The sequence below is a fragment of the Phyllostomus hastatus genome, unplaced genomic scaffold (genome assembly GCF_019186645.2).
Source record: "Phyllostomus hastatus isolate PE091 unplaced genomic scaffold, TTU_PhHast_1.1 phas_contig_65, whole genome shotgun sequence".
NCBI lineage: Eukaryota > Metazoa > Chordata > Mammalia > Chiroptera > Phyllostomidae > Phyllostomus > Phyllostomus hastatus.
The window spans coordinates 2660618-2679414 of NW_025333932.1; the positions used below are offsets into that span (position 1 = coordinate 2660618).

The following is an 18797-nucleotide window of genomic DNA, read 5'->3' on the forward strand; positions in this document are numbered from 1 at the left end:
TCGGCTATTGCATTCTGTATATTATAACTTTATTTTAGGTGTGTTATTTGATATCTTGGATTGCTCACTATTTTTTTTAATTTATTGATTTGAGAGAGTGAGATTTGTTGTTCTACTTGTTTATGCATTCGTTGGTTCATTCTCATATGTGTCCTGATGCTGACTGAACCCACAACCTTGGCATATGAGGATGATGCTCTAACCAACTGCACTATCTGGCCAGGGCTCTCCCTGTTTTCAATCGATATATTTTTCCTAAGATATGTTTACTTTTCAGATCCATTTTCTGACTGTAAGCTGCAATAGTGCTGGTTAATAAAACAGAAAAAAATGCCTCAGTAAATGAGACATTTCCTCCCCTTTTTAATTTTAATTTTTATTTTTAATGTATTTTATTGATTATGCCATTATAATTGTCCCAGTTTTTCTCCCCCCTATTTCCCTCTACTCTGTACATCCTCTCCCACCCACATCACATCCTTAGTTCATGTCCATGGGTCATACATATAAGTTCTTTGGCTTCTACCTTTCCTATACTATTCTTAACCTCTCCCTGTCTATTTTCTACCTACCATTTGTGCTACTTATTCTCTGTACCTTTTCCCCCTCTCTCCCCCTCCAAATCCTCCACTGATGACCCCCCATGTGATCTCCATTTCTGTGATTCTGTTCCTGTTCTAGTTGTTTGTTTTTGTTTTTAGGTTTAGTTGTTAATAACTGTGAGTTTGTTGTCACTTTACTGTTCATATTTTTTATCTTCTTTTTCTTAGATAAATCCCTTTAACATTTCATATAATAAGGGCTTGGTGATGATGAACTCCTTTAACTTGACCTTATCTGGGAAGTACTTTATCTGCCCTTCCATTCTAAATGAAAGCTTTGCTGGATAGAGTAATCTTGGATGTAGGTCCTTGCCTTTCATGACTTTGAATACTTCTTTCCAGTCCCTTCTTGTCCATAAGGTTTCCTTTGAGAAATCAGCTGATAGTTTTATGGGGACTCCTTTGTAGGTAACTGTCTTCTTTTCTCTTGCTGATTTTAAGATTCTCTCCTTATTTTTAATAATGTAATTATGTTGTGCTTTGGTGTGCTCCTCCTTGGGTCCCACTTCTTTGGGACTCTCTAGGCTTCCTGGACTTCCTGGAAGTCTATTTCCTTTGCCAGATTAGGGAATTTCTCCTTCATTGTTTTTCAAATAAGTTTTCAAGTTCTTGCTCTTCCTCTTCTCCTTCTGGCATCCCTGTGATTCAGATGTTGGAATGTTTAAAGTTGTCCTGCAGGTCCTAAACCTCTCTTCATTTTTTTGAATTCTTGTTTTTTCATCCTGTTCTGGTTGAATGTTTCTTTCTTCCTTTTGTTCCAAAGTGTTGATTTGAGCCCTGGTTTCCTTCCCTTCACTTTGGTCCCCTATACATTTTCCTTTATTTCACTTTTCATGCCTTCACATTTTCCTCTATTTTTTCAATCACACTCAATCATTTCTGTGAGCATCCTGATTACCAGTGCTTTGAACTGTGCATCTGATAAGTTGACTATCTCTTCGTTGCTTAGTTATATTTAGTTATATTTTTTCTGGAGCTTTGATCTGTTCTTTAATTTGGGCCTTTTTTTTTTTTTTTTTGGTCTTAGCCGTCCTGTTATGTAGTAAATGGTGGAGCCTTAGGTATTCACCAGGGTGGGGCAACCTTCTCGCTACATTGTGGTGCTGTGTGTGGGGGAGGGGTTGGAGAGGGAACAATGCCACCTGTTCAGCTCTCTGCTGGCTTTCAGTCACTTCCATTGCTACCCACAAGCAAATTGGTCTTTGTGGTACTGATTCCCGGGTGGGTGGATTTGTGTATGTTCTGGGACCCTGTGGGTCTCTCCAGGGAACTCTCTTGTGAGGCTGGGAGTTTCCCCTGCCGCCTCAACCCCCACAGGTTTTTTCAGTCCGAGTTTTTGATGCTTTATCTCCCTGCACTAGAACCCTGGGTTGCACAGTCTTTCTTGCTCCCCAGTTGTTCCTCCCAGTTTTTCTGCACACAAATGTGGGGCTGCCTGGGCTGCCAACCACCATCTTGCCACAAGTCCTCTCCACCCTAGCTGCCTGTCTCTGCCCCTCCTACTGGTCTGGGTGAATTTTTCTTCTTTAATTCATTGGTTTTCAGATGTCCATACAATTTGATTTTCTGTCAGTTTTTGTTTTTAAATTTGTTGTTGTCCTTCTCTTGGTCGCGCGAGGAGGCACAGTGTATCTACCTATGCCTCCATCTTGGCCAGAAGTTTCCTTCTCCTTAAATAGAATCTTAGTGATCATAAAACCCCATGGGATCTAGAGGAAAGCAAATGAGCTGAGCTGTGTTTAAAAGAATAAATTTACTATTTAAAGTAATCTTGGCAGTGAAGCCCCAAAATAATGAAATTTGGTATTATTGTATTGCGATTTCACATTTTCTATATCTCCCCAAGAGTTCCGGTTATAATCTTGATTTTTCACACAAACTGATCTGATTACATTGGTTTGAGAGGAAGAGACCAGGTGTAGCACCTGCCTTTCTCACCTTTCTTCTACCACTTTCTCAACAAAGGCCTGGTTTGTACAATATGCCATATACTTTCATACTTGGGAGATTTACCTTTAATACCCCTTTCTCCTTGTTACCTGCTAAATCCCTATTCATTCATCGATCCTCAGTCTCCTCTTTCTTAACTCTTCTAATGGAATTAGTGACTCTTGTCTGTGCTTCCATTTATTTCATATGTTCATATGTTTATTACTCTGTGTTTACATTGCATTGTGATTGTGATTTCAATTAAAACTTCTTTAGATCTTGCATAGTTTAAAATGAATTTGTTCACCACAGATCCTTGAATCTCATTTCTTCATTATATGTTCAGCTTTTCTTTTCTAGATGTACATTCTTTAGTAATTCTTTCAAGTACAGGCCTATAATGATAATTTTTGTGGACTTATTTTTGTTTTCACACTTGAAAAATAGTTTAGCTAGGTAGAGATTGTCTTTCCTTAGGATTTCTGACACCATAAGGGTATTATAAATTAAGACTTTATACCCATGGTTGGTACAACCTGGGAACTTTTATTTAGTTCCCATATGAGAGATACTTCCCATCCTACCATACCAAATTCTAGAGCCAACAGCAGAAATAACCTGGCCTGTTGCTTCTCTGACTGGCTGATCCCCCTTTCTGCATTGGGCATTGAAATGGCCTCTAAGTCCCTATACCACAAATAATTGAGCAATCAACATCCTCATACATGCCCTCTTTGGTATTTGTCCAGGAAAAGAGTTTCTTGTCTTCCCATGTATACAAAGGACTTTTTTTGATAGGAGTCTGGCTTTATGTAGAGTTCTTTGTCCCAACTCGAATTCATTCCTCCCCTTCTTATCAGGGATGTCTGGGCTTAGTACACACTATAGTCAGCTGGCAACTTTATCAATGTGACCATAAGCTCTTCTTTCAAATTTGGCTATACATTTTTCAAAAAATATAGTTATATTTTCACAGCATTTATAAATGCATGCCATTGGGATTGGGGTGGAATCCAGCTCAGTTGGTGTGTTCCTAGGACTGAAAACATGGTATGGGATATGTGTCATTCTGCCATACGCACCTTTCAGGCAGATAACATATCTTAGCCATATTTTATTTCTTAAATTTATTTCTTAATTATAGTTGACATACAATATTACATTAGTTCCAGGTGTATAACACAGTGATTAGACATTTAAGCAACTTACAAAGTGATTACCTTGATAAGTCTAACAGCCATCTGACAGCCATACACAGTTATTATGATGTCATTGACTATAGCACAGTTGGCAGCATGTCAGTCTCATAATCTGAAGGTCCCAAGTCATACTTTATTTTGAATTAAGTGCAGTCTATGTCCATAAATATTTGTGAAAGGAATAAATGAGGACATGGTGCCAGGTAAGACCTGGGGCGAGTCATCACTAGTATTAGAGTGAATCTCTTGGCTTGTTCATTTGTAAAATGAAGGTCTTGAATTACAGCTAGACGTTCTAAAAGGTCTCTTGTACCTCTGACATCCTGTGATTCTAAGAAATATTAAGGTTCTCTCCTATGAAATAGTAGGCTCAAGTTGCCTATCCACAAGTTATAACTGTGGCAATATTATAAGCTGTTATGGCCCATAGTGAAAACACCAAACACCTCACTGCCCATTTTTATGTCCTCCCTAACTGTGACTCATACCTTCTCATGTACATATTGAAATATTGAACACAATGTTTTGCTTATATGGAGAATAAATATTCCAAGGAGGTTTTGTTCCATCTTTCAGTTGGAAGGTCAATTTCCCTTTAAAATCACAGCCTCTATTTCAGAAGGTTATACTGGATGGTACTTTAAAAAGGATTGCAACTGATTAAATTTAGGGTGTTGAACAAATGCCAATCCAAGAATATGCTTTGGCACTGAGCCTATGACATTTTTATTTGATTCTAAATTGGATAAACTTTAATTCACTAAGTTGGATAAATTTTTTGCTTTCTGCATTTTTTTTCTTCTGAGACAGGCAAGCAATTATTGGTATTTATTCTGTCTCTCACTAAAGCTAAATTATGACATACTATATACATACTATTCCCTTATCAAGTAATAATTTTTACTTATTAGTACACAGATCCAACTCTACTTTAAAACTTATCGATCATATCTAATAAAAATACTGACAAAACTGTACCCTAAGAACAATACAAGAAAATAATTATACTATAAGCCTTTTTCCCCTAGCTAATATGGTCTTATATTTCATGTCGCAATGTGAGTAACTTTTGAAGCCCTGGATCTTAATTTCCTATACTTTTTTCACTTTTTTTATCAGTTTGTATGCTATTTTTCTTTTCAATATTTAGTATATGCTTCCTGGGAAGCAATGTTAATTTTTTAAAAGTAAAAGAAAGAAAGAAACAGCCTTATTACATTTTAGTTAAGACTGTAGGGAGAAATTTAGGAATCAGCCACAAAAGGGTACTGTTTGAAGTCTTGGTATGGATAAGTCCATGCAGCAAGAAGAAGAGAAGGCCAAGGCAGGACCCAGAACGACACCTGTCTGAGAACAGAAGCGTCCACAGAGATGGCTGGGGTGCTCTCTTCTGTGTGTGTATGAACTCAGTTTCCGTAGCTCCTTTACAGAGGATATGAGTCTTACATGCTTCTTTTAGGTCTCATACCACTTTCCACAGTGACGAGCACCTGGTAAATGCTTCTTATTCTGCTATTTATTTACTAATAGCTGCCAGTTGCTCTTCTATGAGTCAGTCTCACCCTTATGTCAGGGGTGTGTGTGGGGGGGGGGGTAAAAGGTAGAAATAGGAAACAAGATTGTAACCCAATAAATAACTACTATAATATCTGCAGCACTAAGTGCTCCAAAAAAAATAAATCAAGGAATAGGCTAGGAAGGTGCTCCAGGGTGGTGGTGGGGGGTGGGGCTTTACTAAGTATGGCCAGGTTACCCCCCGGGGAGGAAGTGTTGTTGGAGCTGAGATGGAGCAGCCATATGAGTTCCTGGAGAGAGAGCATTCCAGAGAAAAACCAAGTGCCAAGGACCTGAAGCAAGAACAAAGTCAGGTGGCCGAGGAGCAGGAAAAAGGCCAGTGTGGCTGAACCTAATAACAGGGAAAAGTCACAGGGGTAGGCAAGATGTTGGCCCCTTTGGCCATGAAAGTTATTCGAATTTCTTTTGCTCGTAATAGTCTTGTAGGCTGGTCCATAGGATCCTTCTCAATTTGTGTGTCTCCTGCTGTTGCCCCCACCAGCATCATCCAGCTCCTCATCCTCATTAACAAGGTCTGAAGATACTCACAATGCAAGCAAAAGTCGGGCAACATTGTGCTAGCACAGCTTTAGCTTTTACCTTCTCAATTAAATGTGCAAATTGGGGTCCCGACTCAGCTCCCATCCAGAGCGATATGGTGCCAACTACCCACCCCACCTTGAGAAAGAAACTAAGCAAGTCCTTGGCAAATCTGGAGTGAAGTAAGCAAGAAAACTGTAGTAGTAAAATAAATGTACGATCCTAAAAATACATGCTGCGTTCATTAGCAGGGAAGGAATGAGGGAGAGAATAGATATGACCATATTAGGGCATACGTATTCCTAGATGCCCAGAGGTTAAGGGCAATGTCCTCCACAGACTGCCCTCACTTCAGACACCAGCCACAATTTGGGGGTCCCCAGGGCCACTCTAGTTCTGACCAACTGACTACAAACTCAGGCATTCCCACTGCCCTCTTAGGTTTGATAATTCACCAGAAAGACTCACTGAGCTCACTGGAAGCATTGTGATTCTGATTCTAGTTTTATTAGATCAAAAAGATACAAATTTGAAGAGACACATAGGCAATGTCTGGGAGGATTCCAAATTTGAAACTCCCATTGTCCTCAAGGATGCATTTACTCTCTTAGCATATTGATGTGTGACAATATGCAGAGAAATGCTAACTAGGGAAGCTCACCTCAGCTTCACTGTCCAAAGTTTTTTATGGATTTTGTTAAGTAAGCATGATTGCTGGAATCACAGGCCAGGAAGTTGAACTCAATCTCCAGCCCCCCTCTTAACTCCCCAGAGTTATATCTGATACCACCTGGCTCAAAGCCTAAACCCCCTAATCAGATGGTTGGTCTTTTTGGTATAGTCAGCCCCCATTCCGAGCCCTCAAATTCTTTATTACATGCTAGAACTCCTCAAACCAGCTTTGTAATTAATTGTTTATTCTGTGTACAGTCTTGTGTAAAACTGAGATTACAGTACTTTAGTCAGGAAGAAGCAGTAGTTATTGCTTGAATTTCTGTAGCAAACTGGAGCTGTGGAGTTTCAAGCATTGTTGTAGAGGTGTTACAGATTCATGTTGCCCACCTCCAGGCGTCACACACCCCTTCCAGGCAGCATTTCTGTTTGCTGCTTACCTCACTGACAGATGTCACGATTCTACTCTCTCCTCTCTCTTTTCTCCTCTATCGAGCACATATTTGTCTACACTTGACAAGTGTTAACTGGGCAAGTGACATAAATATTATGAAAAATAGTGGGGCAAAAAATGCTTATTCTTTTGTCCAATTGAGAGTGGTCATTAATAAAACCTCAATGTCCTTAACATTTAGAATCCGAGGCTGCTGTCAACTTTTCAAAATTTCCTTTGTCTACTAACATAAAAAGCACCAAAAGAAAAACAAACAAACTGGGTGATTCAATGAGAAGGTGATGTAAATAACTTCTTGTCTGACCACATAATAGGCTTGGAGATGGATGTCCTCATGTGCTGGTTTTCCAGGTGACCTTGAACAGTGCACAGAAAGTCTGCCTTCTTCATATCTCAACATGTGTGACAGCTGTGAAGTGTAGCCTCAAAATCATTATACCACTCTCTGAAGGAGCTACAATATGTCTTTGGATGATTGCTGGGCCTCCACTGGCCTGAAGAGCTCTGTGGGAGATGATGGCTGCGTGACAGCTGACTTCTGAATAAAAAGTCACAAAATTAAATCACCCAAATGTTTCCAAGCATTGTGTAGACTCGCCATCCAGAAAACTGAATTTTCTTGTAGCTGAAATCTATTATCTTCAAGCCTCAGTTTGATGCCCCTTCCCACCATTCCAGTCCATTCCAAGGGAAGCTTGATTTGATCACAATTCCAGGGAAAACCTGATACTTTTACTGTGTTAGTGGTGCATATTTAAAAGGTTACCTGGGATTTGTTTAAATCAGGTATGGTAAGACATGCAGACACAGAAATGCTTGTCATGAAAGAGCAGTTTTTTTTTTATATTCGCAGATCTCTAGAAACAGGAAGCATAGCATAGCATGCAGGGCCATAGGAGGAAGCAATAGGGTCAGTCAGGAGGCAAAGGGCATGGGAGAAAGTATGATCAAAAGTCTTTATTGTGATTTCTACAGGAAGAACTAGATGAGACAGGATAAGCAGGCTTAGAATGGCTGCTTTGAATAATTTCAGCTGACTCTTCAAAATAGAGGCTGTTCTTAGTTGTCTGGGCCCTAGCCCTGCAGTGATGAAAGTGGAAGACTGATCCAGAATGTGAACCCTGGATAATGAGGTGGCTGCAGGTGTGCTCCCTGGATTGGTTACTTTGTATGTAAAGGTACACTCTTAGACAAGTTGTTTGCTGCTTCTAGGAATTAGCCAGCCCTGGGAGGGACAGCCCTCCAGGGTCAGCAAGGCCCTAAAGTCAAAATCAAAGCATCAAACACAGAAGCTAGAAAATTCAGTAGGCTGGACGGGTATAAGATTCTACATTTCTAACCACTTCACAAGTTTCGTTAATACTGCCCTTCCCTGAACCACATTTTCAATGGTAAAACTCTACTAGGCACCTCGGGACTGTACTCAGCGTCTCACAATAGAGAATGGTCAACAAATGCTACTGACTAAATAAATGGAATTTAGTTACCTTAAGTTCTACAGCATAAATGGGTTGATTCTCTAAAGGACACTGCTTAATTATTATTAATGCATCTACCTTCCTGTTTTGCCCAAAAAAAAACAAACTAATTTATTTTCTGAATTAGAGATTATATAGGTTCTGATTTATAAATAAAATCCTTTGAATATGCAAGTCCAAAGACTTTGAAACCACAGTAAGAAATTTAAACTTATTTTTGGAAAATATAGAAATTATTTTTAAAAGTAAAGGAAATGATCTTGACAGTTGTCAGCCAACTATAATATTCTCATTCTTAGTATGAAGCTCAGACCTAGATGCTATACTTTTTATTTTAGAAAGCAATTGAAATTATATATTGCGACATTCATCTAAAGCAACTGCAATTTTTCTTCTGTTCAGAAACAATCTGGTACTTGCTTCTTCAAAGTTGTTATTTACATATCAACAGCTTTGTTCAGCTCCCCTTCCTTTGGTCAAGTGTGAAATTACAATGAAAAGTAGAGAACAGGGTAGCACCCATAAATAATAAGATTTAAAACATTAAGGAAAAGAGTAAATGGAATATTAGAACAAATAAGCAACGCTGATTAATAGTACATATGGATTATCTTAATTTAAAATGAATTGAGTTATGCTATTTCTATTTTAAAGACCTATAGACCTTCTAGGGGATGGCTGTGCCTTGAGGGGTAGCTTCTAAGCTGAAATAAATAATATATACATATTTGAATCCTACTGAATTTATGCACTCACTTTGGTTTATTTTAGAAACTAGAAGCTAAATAAATATAATACAAAGTTTTATTATAATGGCTTATTATGATGTATAAAGTGCTCCTGAACCTAAAATCACCCAGGGCCTTTTCTAGTTCACTCGCAGGTTATAGTCTGACCAGGCATTTTCTGTGCAATTTCATGAAAACATGATTTTTTTTTAGTTGGTGGATATGTGTGTTTTATAATAATAAATGAGCCCTGGCTGATGTAGCTCAGTAGACTGAGAGCAGGCCTGTGACCAAAGGGTCGCTGGTTTGATTCCCAGTCAGGGCACATGGTTGGGCTGTGGGCCAGGTCCCCAGTGGGGGACACCTGAGGGGCAACCACACATTGATGTTTCTCTCTCTCCCTTTCTCCTCTTCCCCCTCTCTAAATAAATAAATAAAATCTTTTAAAAAAAGAAACAATGACTGCATTTTTATGGATGCCATAGGTAATATTATTCTCCTCGACCCCATCCCAATAAAGGAGCCAAAAACTATTTTAAGTATAAATAGAAATACTTAGAATCCAACCTATTATTTGTTTCCTGGAACTATTTAAACAAGGGAAGTAACATTTTAAACCTTAAAACCATAATATAACTCAACATATTTTTCTGACTATAAGATGCACTATTTCTTCCCCGAATTTGGGAGGAAAATGGGGGTGCATATTATAGTCCAAATGTAGCTCACCAGGCTCGCTGTGGTGGGGGTGGTGTGGTGGTGGAGCAGGGTCACAGGTTATTAAATATTTACCACATTTTTTGCTTCAAAATTTTTTTCCCTACTTTCCTCCTCTAAAACCTAGGTGCATCTATCTTATGGTCAGTCTAGTGCATCTTATAGTCCTAAAAATACAGTAAAAAGATTTTTCTAATATGTATACATACAAAAAGGTGACATATATATACATTAAAATCATAATAAATTAGCTCATTACCCAATATGAGATTTAGAACATTAGCAATACTTATGTGTTCCTTCCCTGCCTCCCCACATTCACAGATGTCCACTATGGTGAATTTTGTGTTCATCAGTGGCTTTTTCATCTATAGCCACATCTCTAAACCACACTGCTTACCCTTCTTGTTTTGAGCTTTATAAAAGTTACACCAGCTCTGGCCAGTGTGGCTCAGTTGGTTGGGCATCATCCTACAAGGGGAAGGATGGCCAGTTCACTTCCCATCAAGGGTACATGCATGGGTTTTGGGTTCATTCCTGGGTTGGGGTGCATGCAGGAGGCAACTGATAGATATTTCTCTTTCACATCAATGTTTCCTTCTCACACTGATATTTCTCTCCCTCTCTTTCTCCCCCCTTCTCTCTAAAAATAAATATATAAAATCTTTAAAAAGTGACATTATATTGTACATAGCCTTCTGCAACTTGATTTTTCTTCTTCAACATTATGAATCTAATATTCATCCATTTTGTGTAATGGAGCTGAACTTCATTCATTTTTCTCTGTTGTCTAGTGTTCCCTTGTATAAATATACCATAATGTATTTATCTGTTCTTCTAGCAGTGGACATTTGTGTTGCCTCAAATCAGTTATCTTATATCCTGGCACAAGTGTATGAGGGTTTCTTTCTTATATCCAGGAGTGGAATTCCTGTCTCACAAGACATGCTTATGCTCACTTGCACAAGCAAATTTCAATTGTTTTCCAAAGTGGCTATGCCTTCTCCATTAGCAGTGTGTCACATTGACTTTTGCATGTCACTCAGAGATCTATGGAATAATTAGTATTGGCATCATCACTGAACTGATTTGAAATACTTATTTCTAAGTTAATCATTTATTTTTTCTAATGCATCAAGCCCTTAGTCATTAGTTCTGTAATTAGTCCCATCAACAGTTTATGTTTCTTATTTTCTGAATAAATTGACATTTATTGTCCCATATATTGCCCTACACATGATGAACTGGTTGGAAGGGGCATCCATGAGCCAACTAAACCAAAATTAGGCAAAGAAACCTAGAAGAGAAAATTCATGTGCGGTCACATTATTAAGACCTGAAGTCCCTCCTGAAACCTGGAAAAATTCTTCTAGAAGAGGCTCAGTGAGACCACTCAATGACGGTAAATCACATCATGATTGATTTTTTCCTTTTGTGGGCACCCGAATCTATGCAATTCCCAGATGAAATTTTTTCAGTATCCAAATATAAACCAAAAAGTGTGTAATCTTATGCTAGCAGGGTTTTCATGAGGTCATTATCAGCTGATAATTCAGAGTCTATCAAAATATGGCAATTTGTTTCTCAAAGAAGTTTGATCCAGATGTTTTAATACTTTTGGGAGAGTTTTATATCCACTGAACTGTGAAAAATATTCCCAGCTATATTTAGGGATGTCTGCACTGAATTTTGAGTGACACCATATCAGTATACAGGTGTATAATGGTTACTTACCTCAGTTCAATATTGGTGTTAAAAATGTGTGCCTGCCTATGGATCAGGTACAGATATTATTTAAGATAAAATAAAGATAGGAATGGACATGTAACTACTGCAACTATTCCTTGGGAAAGTGGCATTATAATATAAGATAAAACAAGCTTTTTAAAATTATTTGAATAATATGAACTGCTACAGTATCTAGACTAATTACAGACTGATCTGGACAGGAATTAAAATTTAAAATTTCAGACTTCTGGCCAAGATGGAGACATATATAGATACACTTTCTATCCTTGCACAACCCCAAAAAGGACAACAACAAATGTAAAAAGAAAAAATAACCAGAAATGCCAGGAAATCAAACTGTATGGAAGTCAAACATCCAAGGAGTTAAAGAAGAAATATTCATTCAGACTTGTAGGAGGGGTGAAGACAGGCAGCCAGGGTGAAGAGGAGGCACAGCAAGGCAGCAACTGGAAGACCCAGTGGTCTCATATTTCTGTGCAGATAAACTGGGAGGAACAACTGGGGAGTGAGACAGATCACACAACCCAGGGTCCCAGCATGGGAAAAGAAAGCCTCAAAACTTCTAGATGTAAAACATGTGGGGATTGCAGCAGTGGGAGAAATTCCCAGCCTCACAGGAGTGTTCCTTGGAGAAACCCATAGGGTCCTAGAACATTCCTGTAGGATTCCATAGAATGCCCCCCACTACATACAGCATCACAAAGCAGGGACGTGGGTCACCCCACCCTGGTGAACACCTAAGGCTCCGCCCCTTGTACATAACAGGTGCCCCTCCGAGAGAAAAAAAAATGTCCAAATGAAAGAACAGATCAAAGCTCCAGAAAAAACACAACTAAGCAATGAAGAGATAGCCAGCCAGATGCACAGTTCAAAACACTGGTAATCAGGATGCTCACAGATATGATTGACAAGGGTGGAAAAATAGAGGAAGAAGTGAAGGCTATTCAAAGTTAAATAAAACATACTATACAGGGAACCAACAGTTACAGGAAGGAAACTGGGACTCAAATCAATGGTTTGGAGCAAAAGGAAGAAAGAAACATTCAACCAGAACAGAATGAAGAAACAAGAGTTCAAAAAAATGAGGAGAGGCTTAGGACCTGCAGGAAAACTTGAAACATTCCAACATCTGACTCATAGGGGTTCCAGAAGGAGAAGAGGAAGAGCAAGGAATTGAAAACTTATTTGAAAAATAATGAAAGGGAACTTCACTAATCTGGCAAAGGAAATAGACTTCCAGGAAGTCCAAGAAGCCTAGAAAGTCCCAAAAAAGTTGGACCCAAGGAGGAGTACACCAAAGCACAACATAATTACATTACCTGTTGGGGACCACCCTGCCTGGTCTCAGGAAGCTGTAACCCCCCATGACTTAGGCTGAGTGAGAGACCTCCGAACCAGGAGCCACTAAGGAGACAAAACTTATTTCCCTGGCGTGAACGCTGCCTGTTCTGTGCCTGACCTCCTAAGCTTGATCAGTTAGCCAATGACGGGTAAGATTTCCTGTGGAGGGAATTGCCTAAGACAGGCATGATCACAAGAAGGCCTCTGGGAAGAGATTCAGGGCTATGGAAATGAAGGGGTGATGGACATCAATCCCTGCCCCCTCGGCTTTGTCAAAGCCTTAGTCCTTGTTCTTAGATGTGAGAAATCCAAGTCTCCTGGCTGCCTTTGTCTCCTCTGTTGACTCAGGCCTGCAGAAATAACAGGTGCAGTGCAGCCCAGACCAGAAATGGCAGACCCCTGAGGTAATCAGGCCTGGGACATAGAATATGCAAGATTACCCAAGATTAAACTAAGGAGAGAATCTTAAAAGCAAGAGAAAAGGAGACACTTACCTACAAAGGAGTCCCCATAAAACTATCAGCTGATTTCTCAAAGGAAACCTTATGGACAAGAAGGGACTGGAAAGAAGTATTCAAAGTCATGAAAGGCAAGGACCTACATCCAAGATTGCTCTATCCAGCAAAACTTTCATTTAGAATGGAAGTGCAGATAAAGTGCTTCCCAGATAAGGTCAAGTTAAAGGAGTTCATCATCACCAAACCCTGATTATATGAAATGTTAAAGGGATTTATCTAAGAAGAAGAAGATAAAAAATATGAACAGTAAAATGATAACAAACAACCAAACCTAAAAACAAAAACAAAATAAGCAAACAACTACAACAGGAACAGAATCACAAAAATGGAGATCACATGGGGGGTTATCAGTGGAGGATTTGGAGGGGGAGAGAGGGGGGGAAAGGTACAGAGAATAAGTAGCATAAATGGTAGGTAGAAAATAGACAGGGGGAGGTTAAGAATAGTATAGGAAAGGTAGAAGCCAAAGAACTTATATGTATGACCCATGGACATGAACTAAAGGGGGGAATGTAGATGGGAGGGGGTGTGCAGGGTGTAGGGGAATAAAGGGGGGAATGGGACAACTGTAATAGCATTATCAATAAAATATATATATATATTTTTTAAGATTTTATTTATTTATTTGTTTATTTATTTATTTTTTAATATTTTATTTATTTATTTTTAGAGAGGGAAGGGAGGGAGATAGAGAGAGAGAGAGAAACATCAATGTGCGGTTGCTGGGGGCCGTGGCCTGCAACCCAGGAATGTACCCTGGCTGGGAATCGAACCTGGGACACTTTGGTTCCCAGCCCGCGCTCAATCCACTGAGCTACGCCAGCCAGGTAGATTTTATTTATTTTTAGAGAGGGAAGGGAAACATCAATGTGTGGTTGCTGGGGGTCATGGCCTGCAACCCAGGCATGTACCCCGACTGGGAATTGAACCTGTGACACCTTGGTTCTCAGCCCGAGTTCAATCCACTGAGCTATGCCAGCTGGGGGCAAATAAAATATATATATTTTTTAAAGGAAAATAAAAAGAGGAACAATGGCTTCAGGTTGGCTAGGCCATGATCCCTTGGGAAAGGGTACCCTGACCCCGGTCATAGGGATAGAAGGAACAGAGCTGAACTCAGAATGACATTTTGTCTTCTGTGAGATTATAAGCCCCTGTAGGTCAGCAGACTTTTTCTCTTCGGAAAAAATATTTACAATCATCAACTCTGGCAAAGGACTTGTATCTAGATTATGTAGAGAATTCTTAAAACTCAATAGTTAGTAAACATATTCAATTAAAAATTAGGTAGAATGGAGAGAGTTTGGGTTCCTTGAGCCTAGAGTGGGATTGTGGCTCATTTACCAAGTGAAATGGCTGCAAAAAAGATCCAGCTAGAGCAGAAGGCCCCAACTAAACCAGAGAGCCTGTGCCTAAAATCCCGGAGTCGCTGATTATTCAGCAGAGAGATGCCCACAGACCTCTGCTGCTAAAATCTGAAGCAAAGTCTGTACTATCGCAGGCCTGGAGAAGTTATCAGGCCCAGGAGGCAGCATGCCATGGTGAGGCAGGCAAGCTCTTAGCCACCAGGTTGTCTTGGGCTAGACTCCAAGGCCTGCCCAGCCCTGTAGTAGCTGGCTACCGTGGCAAGGTTAATGCTTCTGAACCTCAATCAGTATCCTAAAATGAAGATGGGACTACCTATGGCCTAATGTGGAAAAAGAGATTCCATGAATCTCTTACTTATGCATTAGATCTCCCACATGATAATATGTGGGAGATCTAATGCATAGTAGACAGGCATTAAATGGTGGCTAGGATCATTTATAAGGCAACAGTCCTGTCTGCAGAGACTAATGAGTAAATCTTTGAACCTGTACTCCACAGAATTCTGCCAAAGTGCTGAAGAGACTGTGCATGAGGTAGGAAGGTAACTCATGTCTGCAGAGAACAGCCTGTGGAGGAAAGAGGTCAGGAGAAGGTCAGATGACAGAACAGAACACCTAGCTCCAGATGGTCCCTGAGCTAGAATGGATCTCAGAGAGCCTACATCTCTGGTGATGGATAGTGTTACCTGGTATATTTGTTTTCTAAGGCTACATAACAAAGTACCACCAACTATGTGACCTAAAACAACATACTTATTTTTGTGTGGTCCTGGAAGCCAGGAATTAAAAATCAAGGTGTCAGCAGAGCCATGCTCCTTCTGAAACCTGTAGAAGAATCCTTCCTTGCCTCTTCCTAGCCTCTGATGGTTTGCCAGCAAGTTTTGCCATTCCTTGGCTTATAGATGTATTATTAATTCTTCATCTACACATGGCCTCCTCCCTGTATATCTTCATAGCATTTCCCCTCTGTGTGGGTCTGTCTCTGTGTCCAAATTTCTTTGTTTTTTTTTTATAAGGACACCAGTCATATTGGATTATAGCCCATTCTAATGACCCATTTCAACTTGATTACCTACATAAAGACCCTTTTACCAAATTATGTCACATTCTTGGGTAATGGGGGTTAGGACTTCTATATGTCTTATTTTAGGGGACACCAATTCAACCTCTAACACCAAGTCAGTATGAGTTAGAAGTCTTCATTGTCATTTTTTACTCAATGTGCTTACAAGACAGATGGCTGCTTGTTTTATAAAGCAAACGTTCTAGCTTTCTTGATCCAGGAAGATGTTTCCATTCTTGAGAGCTGAGGGAGAAGGCAACTGTTCTTCCACCTTGCCCAGCTCCTCCCTTACTACAGCAGCTGTGTGTCTGCAGCATAAAGCCAAGGAGGGATGTGGGTGAACAGCACCTTCAGTCTGCAGAGGCTGGCTGAGGAAACCTGCCCCAGGGCCCAATCCTTCTGAGGAAAATGTCTTCTGTAGCCTTCAGCAGTTGTGCACAGGATGCCACCTTCCAGCTGACTGTCAGAAAATTCTGGATCTTCTCACAATGGTCTCAGCCCAGAAGTGGACTGTGTAAGTTCCCTGTAAGTGCCAGGAAAAGGCCCAGCCCATCATGGTGTGGAGGCATTTTCCGGGATTTTCCCTCATGGCCACACCCTGAAGCATTTGGGAAGCAGGTAGCAGCCTTCTAGGAAGAGGAGTCAGTTGTGCTGGGGTCAGCGGCTCCCCCTCACTTCCTGTCATTGCTGCATTCTCCCTTTCTCTAGCCCTTGTTCCCATTCCATCCCTCCAGCCCATCCCGTTATCCTCCACCCTGACTGTTACCTGTGGAATATCTTACACTAGTATCTGACATGCATGTAGGCTGGGGTTTTTGTATCCTTTACATGAAAGGACAGTCATGTGGAAAATGGTTAAGAGTCATGACTCTGGATCTTGATTGAACATTTAAATTTCACCCGGGAAGTTTTTGAAATTCCATTGGCCAAGTTTTCCCTAGACTAATTACAACAGAATGTTTGGGGAGAGGACCCAACATCAGAATTTTTTATTTCAAATATTTGATTCCAATGTGTGGCCAAAGTTTAAAACCACTGACTTAATAGGAAGCAGAGTAAAGGAGTTATGTTACTTATCTGGCTATCTCACTTGGCCCCATCTATAGCTAAGTTATAAAGTCACTGCAGTAGATTGGGAAAGAGAGGGTAAGAACAGTTAGGTATGAAGAGGTAAAGCAGCTTCGAGCAAACATGAAGGGTGAAATCATCGCAGCTTGAGGAAATTGCAGGGAATAAAAGAGGGGGGAGTCTAGATGAGGCCCAGATTTCAAGTTCTATTAAATCAGTATAGGAAAAGGAGGAGGAGGAAAAAATTATTTGAGTTTTGGACATGTTGAATGTCATGGGCTTCTGAAGCTATGGAAGTGTCGGGTGCTCAGGAGTTCATGACATTGTCTCAGGAGAGCATCTAGGGTGGGACGAACAGAGCCATAGCCAGTGCCATGTGTATGGGGCAGAGGAAAGGGGCAGAGGAGTTCCAATGATGGAGGGAGATCCAGGAGAGTGTCACAAAATACAAAGGAGCAAACAGTTTCAGGAAGAAAACTAATGAGCAGGTCAAATGGTGATGCTAGATCAAGTATCATGCTTATTGAATTTGGCAGTGTGGAGGTCAATAGCGACTTAAGCCAGGTCAATTTAGTGGAGTCCTGGGGGCAGAAGCCTGACCACAGGGAGGCTGAAGAGAGGAATGAAGACACAGAGACAGCCAGTATAGATAACTTTTCTGAAACATTGGCTGTAAATGGAAAGAGTGGCTGGAGGAGAATGCAGAATTCAGGGAAGGAAGTATATATGTGTGTGTTTATAAGCCACGAGGGAGGAATCAGTACCAAGGATGAGAGATTTATAATTGATACATCACAGATCCTGAATGAGAGAGGGAATAGTACCTAGAGATGGTGGATCTCCGAGCCAGAGTGACTCCTTTGTTTTGTTTCCTTTTTGTGTGAGAGCTTAGAGAAACAAGGAAGACTTCTATAAGGAAGGCTATGGTATAAGGACATCTTCATCTAAGCCTGTCCTTGTAGGAGGCCAGGGTGGGTGCAATCGAGGCTGGTGCTGTAGTTTGGATGCTGATCACAGAGCAAAAGCAAGATTTCCAGGAAAAAGATCCAAGGGGTGCATGTGGGCTGGATCCTGAGAAGTTTTGAGTTTCAAAGTTAAAGAAATCAAGACTAGTCTTCAAGTTCAAGTTATAGGTAGGGACAAGACCACTCTACTAAGCCAAGATGTGCAGCCCTGTGGGATGCACATGGTATGAAAGGACAATCAAAGATACAGTGAGGAGAGTCCTGGAGCTGAGCCTTTCTTAGCCATCACCTGGGCCAGTCATAAAGCTGCAAGAATGCCCACTGCAGAATTGCTCTTGCTTTCTGCTCTGAATAAAGCAGGCCTCATGGTGACTGTTAAGCAAAAGGGAACAGGATTTTAGCAAAGAAGCTGGTGGAAAACAGTAAAGTTTTAGAATGGCTACTGAGAAGAATAGAAAAGGAAGCTGATGAAGGACAAATAAAAGAGTGATCCCATTGAAATCAGAAACTAGAGATTTGTAGTGGCATCAACCCTTGATTCTGGGCTACTGTCTCCAAATGTGCTTGGCCGCCTGGGCATAAGAGCACACCAATAGCCTTGTAAGGTTAATCTTAACAGGCAGGTGTGGCAGAAGTCCTGTGTCCAGGTGGCTGAGGAGGCTGGAGAAAGAATGAGCCAAATGAGTGCAGAGACAATGTTTATAAACAGAGGTATAAATATAGCTATCCAGTCATATAGCTAATGAATGACTCACAACTATGGAAATTAACCCAAGCCTAGATGGCACTTTCTACTTTCAGAGAGTGAACCCTCCTGCTTCTTTCACTCAAGAACATCATTCTTCTTCCTAGT

General features: G+C 40.4%; 1 protein-coding gene across 1 annotated transcript in view; it reads left to right on the plus strand.

Annotated features, from left to right (window-relative positions):
- Positions 1-18797, plus strand: part of KCNB2 (potassium voltage-gated channel subfamily B member 2) — a 394134-nt gene that overhangs the window by 197945 nt on the left and 177392 nt on the right. The window lies entirely within an intron of this gene.